Source organism: Zea mays, chromosome 1, assembly GCF_902167145.1.
Source record: "Zea mays cultivar B73 chromosome 1, Zm-B73-REFERENCE-NAM-5.0, whole genome shotgun sequence".
Lineage (NCBI taxonomy): Eukaryota > Viridiplantae > Streptophyta > Magnoliopsida > Poales > Poaceae > Zea > Zea mays.
Genome location: NC_050096.1, coordinates 279,242,994 through 279,248,993, shown reverse-complemented (window position 1 = coordinate 279,248,993; position 6,000 = coordinate 279,242,994).

The following is a 6,000-nucleotide window of genomic DNA, read 5'->3' as shown; positions in this document are numbered from 1 at the left end:
AAACTTGTTGAGTATGCCTTGAATATACTTGGTTTGGATTATGAAGGTGCCTTCTTGGAGTTGCTGAAAGGGAAATGTGCCTTTGGGCCATTTCTAAGTATTTTGGTGATTAAGTGTCCAACACAAGTGCCTAAGTGTTAAATTGTGCCAAGGACTCAAGAAGTGCAAATCAAGGTTAAAGGTATGTTTCTAGACTTAGTACATTGATTTGAAGACTAATGTATTGTGTCTAAGTGCTAGAAACAGGAGAAACAATTTTGGAGAAGTTGGCTGTGTACAGCCAAAAGGCTGCTCGGTCTGGGTGCACCGGACAGTGTCCGGTGCGCCAGGCTGGCTTCTGTCAACTGGCTGCTCTCGGGACTTCGACGGCGGTGTACGGCTATAAATCACCGGACTGTTCGGTGGTGCACCGGACTGTCCGGTGAGCCAACAGTCGGCCCGACCAACGGTCGGCCGCGTAATCCGCGCGCGACGCGTGGCAGAGCCAACGGTCAGAAGGGGGCACCGGACTGTCCGGTGTGCACCGGACAGTGTCCGGTGCACCAACGGCTCTGAACCGCCAACGCTCGGCTTCGCCAAAGAAGGAAAGAAATCCGCACCGGACAGTGTCCGGTGGTGCACCGGACTGTCCGGTGCGCCAGGCGACAGAAGGCAAGAATTGCCTTCCAGGAATGCTCTCAACAGCTCCTAGCTGCCTTGGGGCTATAAAAGGTACCCCTAGGCGCATGGAGGAGCACACCAAGCATTCCTTGAGCATTGTTGATCACTCACACTTCATTCTTGCGCACTTGTTCGACATTCTTAGTGATTTGAGCTCCGTTCTAGTGAGAACCTCGAGATATTGTCTTGAGCTCAAGTCTTGGTCTTGTGTGTGCGTATTTGCTGTGGATTTGAGTGTGTTGCTTCCCTCCCTTACTCTAGTGCTTCATTGTGATTCTTATTGTAAGGGCGAGAGACTCCAAGTTGTGGAGATTCCTCGCAAACGGGAAAGAGTAAAGTAAAGAAGAACACCGTGGTATTCAAGTTGATCATTGGATCACTTGAGAGGAGTTGAGTGCAACTCTCGTCCGTTGGGACGCCACAACGTGGAGTAGGCAAGTTTTGTACTTGGCCGAACCACGGGATAAATCCTCGTGTCTCTTGTGCTTGTCCTTATTGTGTCTATTGTGCTTCACAAGAGATCTCCTCTCTACTCACTTGATTTCATTGTTCTAACTCTTAATCAAGTTTATGGTGTCAAGTTTTAAGTTTTACAGGATCACCTATTCACCCCCCCCTCTAGGTGCTCTCAATTGGTATCGGAGTCGTTCTCTTCAAGAAAGGGACTAATCGCCCGAAGAGATGGATCCTAAGGGCAAGGGGATGGTGGTCAATGATAAGGAGAAGGAGTCTTTCGTCAATGATCCAAAGGATGACAAGCCTACTGACTCAGGCTCGGGTCACAAAAGAAAAGACGGGAGGAAGAAGAAAACAAGGCGCATCAAGGAGATAGTCTACTACGACAACGACGAACCTTCTTCTTCCCAAAAGGACGACGACAACGACTACGAGAAAAAGAAGACGGTTAATTCAAACTTTTCCTTTGATTATTCTCGTATTCCACAAAGTTCAAATGCTCATTTGCTTTACATTCCCCTCGGTAAACCCCCCACTTTGATGGAGAGGACTACAGATTTTGGAGTCACAAAATGTGTAGCCACTTGTTCTCTCTCCATCCAAGTATATGGGAGATAGTAGAAAATGGAATGCACTTTGATAGTACGGATAGTCCCATGTTCATTAATGAGCAAATTCACAAAAATGCATAAGCTACTACTGTTCTTCTAGCTTCATTGTGCAGGGATGAATACCATAAGGTGAGCGGCTTGGATAACGCCAAGCAGATTTGGGACACCCTCAAAATCTCACATGAGGGGAACGACGTCACCATGCTCACCAAGATGGAGTTGGTGGAGGGCGAACTTGGGAGATTCGCAATGATCAGGGGCAAGGAGCCAACCCAAACGTACAACCGGCTCAAGACCCTCGTCAACAAAATAAGGAGCTATGGAAGCACGCGATGGACGGACCACGACGTCGTCCGCCTAATGCTAAGGTCTTTTACTGTCCTTGATCCACATCTTGTGAACAATATTCGTGAGAATCCTAGGTACACCAAGATGACGCCCGAGGAGATACTTGGAAAGTTCGTAAGCGGGCGGATGATGATCAAGGAGGCTAGATACGTTGATGATGCGTTGAATGGCCCAATCCAAGAGCCTCAAACCATTGCTCTCAAAGCAACGAGGAGCAAGGAGGTGCTACCTAGCAAGGTGGGACAAGTTGAGGCGGCTGGGCTTAATGATGAAGAAATGGCCCTCATCATTAAGCATTTCAAGACGACGCTAAGGGGTCGCAAGGAGCATCCAAACAAGACCAAGACGAAGGGGAAGCGCTCATGCTTCAAATGTGGTAAGATTGGTCATTTTATTGCTAACTGTCCCGATAATGATAGTGACCAGGAACAAGGGAACAAGAGGGAAAAGAAGAAGGCTTACAAGAAGGCTAAGGGCGAGGCACACCTTGGAAAGAAGTGGGACTCGGATTGTTCGTCGTCCGACTCCGACAACGAAGGACTCGCAGCCACCGCCTTCAACAAGTCGGCCCTCTTCCCCAACGAGCATCACACCTGCCTCATGGCAAGGGAAAGGAAGGTAAGCGCTCGTGATACTAGTACTTACGCTTTCTCAAGTGATGAAGAATCTAACGATGATGAAATAGACTATTCATGTTTATTCGAGGGCCTAGATAGAACTAAGGTTGATAAGATTAATGAATTAATTGATGCCTTGAATGATAAAAATAGGTTATTAGAAAAGCAAGAGGATCTTTTGTATGAAGAACATGATAAGTTTGTAGAGGCACAAAAATCCCTTGCTTTAGAAATAAAAAGGAATGAAATGCTTTCTTGTGAATTGTCTACATGCCATGACTCTATTTCTAGTTTAAATAGCATAAATGATGACTTGAATGCTAAGTTAGAAATAGCTAATAAATCAACATCTTGTGTAGAACATGTTGCAATTTGCAATAGGTGTAAAGATTTTAATGTTGATGCTTGTAGTGAACACCTAGTTTCAATTTCTAAATTGAATGATGAAGTGGCTAGTCTTAATGCCCAACTTAAGACTAGCAAGAGTGAATTTGAAAAACTAAAATTTGCAAGGGATGCCTACACGATTGGTAGACACCCCTCAATTAAGGATGGTCTTGGCTTCAAGAGGGAAGTCAAGAACTTAACAAGTCATAAGGCTCTCATCTCCATCAAGGAGAAAGGGAAGGCCCCTTTGGAAAATAGTATTCAAAAGAACCATGCTTTCATGTATCATGATAGGAGACATTCTAGGAATGGTTATAAAAGTTATGATGCGTTTGATTCTCATGCCACGATTGCTTCTAGTTCTTCCATTATGCATGATAGAAATTTGGCTAGGAAAAATGCTATGCCTAGAAGAAATGTTGTCCATGTTCCTAGGAAAGTAATGAATGAACCTTCTACAATTTATTATGCTTGCAATGCTTCCTTTGCTATTTGTAGAAAGGATAAGAAGGTAATTGCTAGGAAATTAGGGGCCAAATGTAAGGGAGACAAGACTTGCATTTGGGTCCCTAAGACTATTGTAACTAACCTTGTAGGACCCAACATGAGTTGGGTACCTAAGACCCAAGCCTAAAATTGCCTTGCAGGTTTTATGCATCTGGGGGCTCAAGCTGGATTATCGACAGCGGATGCACAAACCACATGACGGGGGAAAAGAGGATGTTCTCCTCCTACGTCAAGAACAAGGATCCCCAAGATTCAATCATATTCGGTGATGGGAACCAAGGCAAGGTGAAAGGGTTAGGAAAAATTGCTATTTTATCCGAGCACTCTATTTATAATGTGTTCTTAGTTGAGTCGCTTGGATATAACTTGTTGTCTGTGAGTCAACTTTGTAATATGGGATATAACTGTTTATTCACAAATGTAGATGTGTCTGTCTTTAGAAGAAGTGATGGTTCATTAGCTTTTAAGGGTGTACTAGACGACAAACTTTATTTAGTTGATTTTGCAAAAGAGGAGGCTGGTCTAGATGCATGCTTAATTGCTAAGACTAGCATAGGCTGGCTGTGGCATCGCCGTTTAGCACATGTGGGGATGAAGAACCTTCACAAGCTTCTAAAGGGAGAACACGTAATAGGTCTAACAAATGTTACTTTCGAAAAAGATAGACCTTGTGCAGCTTGTCAAGTAGGTAAACAGGCGGGAAGCTCTCATCATGCCAAAAATGTGATGACAACATCAAGACCCCTGGAGTTACTTCATATGGACCTCTTCAGACCCGTTGCCTATCTAAGCATAGGAGAAGTAAGTATGGTCTTGTTATAGTTGATGATTTTTCCCGCTTCACTTGGGTATTCTTTTTGTAGTATAAATCTGAAACCCAAGGAACCCTCAAGCGCTTCCTAAGGAGAGCCCAAAACGAGTTTGAGCTCAAAGTGAAGAAGATAAGGAGCGACAATGGGTCCGAGTTCAAGAACCTTCAAGTGGAGGAGTATCTTGAGGAGGAAGGAATCAAGCACGAGTTCTCCGCTCCCTACACACCACAACAAAATGGTGTGGTAGAGAGGAAGAACAGGACACTACTAGACATGGCGAGGACAATGCTTGGAGAATTCAAGACGCCCGAACGGTTTTGGACGGAAGCCGTGAGCACGGCTTGCCACGCCATAAACCGGGTCTACCTTCATCGCCTCCTCAAAAAGACTTCATATGAGCTTCTAACCGGTAACAAACCCAATGTGTCTTACTTTCGTGTATTTGGGAGCAAATGTTACATTCTAGTGAAGAAAGGTAGGAATTCTAAGTTTGCTCCCAAAGCTGTAGAAGGGTTTTTGTTAGGTTATGACTCAAATACAAAGGCATATAGGGTCTTCAACAAATCATCGGGTTTGGTTGAAGTCTCTAGCGACGTTGTATTTGATAAGACTAATGGCTCTCCAAGAGAGCAAGTTGTTGATCTTGATGATGTAGATGAAGAAGACGTTCCAACGGCCGCAATGCGCACCATGGCGATTGGAGATGTGAGGCCACTAGAACAAAAGGAGCAAGATCAACCTTCTTCCTCAACAACGGTGCATCCCCCAACTCAAGAAGATGAACATGTTCATCAAGAGGAGGCGCGTGATCAAGGGGGGAGCACAAGATGATCATTTAATGGAGGAAGAATCACAATCGGCACCTCCAACCCAAGTTCGAGCGACGATTCAAAAGAATCATCCCATCGACCAAATATTGGGTGACATAAGCAAGGGAGTAACTACTCGTTCTAGATTAGTTAATTTTTGTGAACATTACTCTTTTGTCTCTTCTATTGAGCCTTTCAGGGTAGAAGAGACCTTGCTAGATCCGGACTGGGTGTTAGTCATGCAAGAGGAGCTCAACAACTTCAAGAGAAATGAAGTTTGGACACTGGTGCCTCGTCCCAAGCAAAACGTTGTGGGAACCAAGTGGGTGTTCCGCAACAAACAAGACGAACACGGGGTGGTGACAAGGAACAAGGCACGACTTGTGGCAAAAGGTTATGCCCAAGTCGTAGGTTTGGACTTTGAGGAGACTTTTGCTCCTGTGGCTAGGCTAGAGTCAATTCACATATTGTTAGCCTATGCTACTCACCATTCTTTCAGGTTGTTCCAAATGGATGTAAAGAGCGCTTTCCTCAACGGGCCAATCAAGGAGGAGGTGTACGTGGAGCAACCCCCTGGCTTTGAGGATGAACGGTACCCCGACCACGTGTGTAAGCTCTCTAAGGCTCTCTATGGACTTAAGCAAGCCCCAAGAGCATGGTATGAATGCCTTAGAGACTTTTTAATTGCTAATGCTTTCAAGGTTGGGAAAGCCGATCCAACGCTTTTTACTAAGACTTGTGATGGTGATCTTTTTGTGTGCCAAATTTATGTCGATGACATAATATTTGGTTC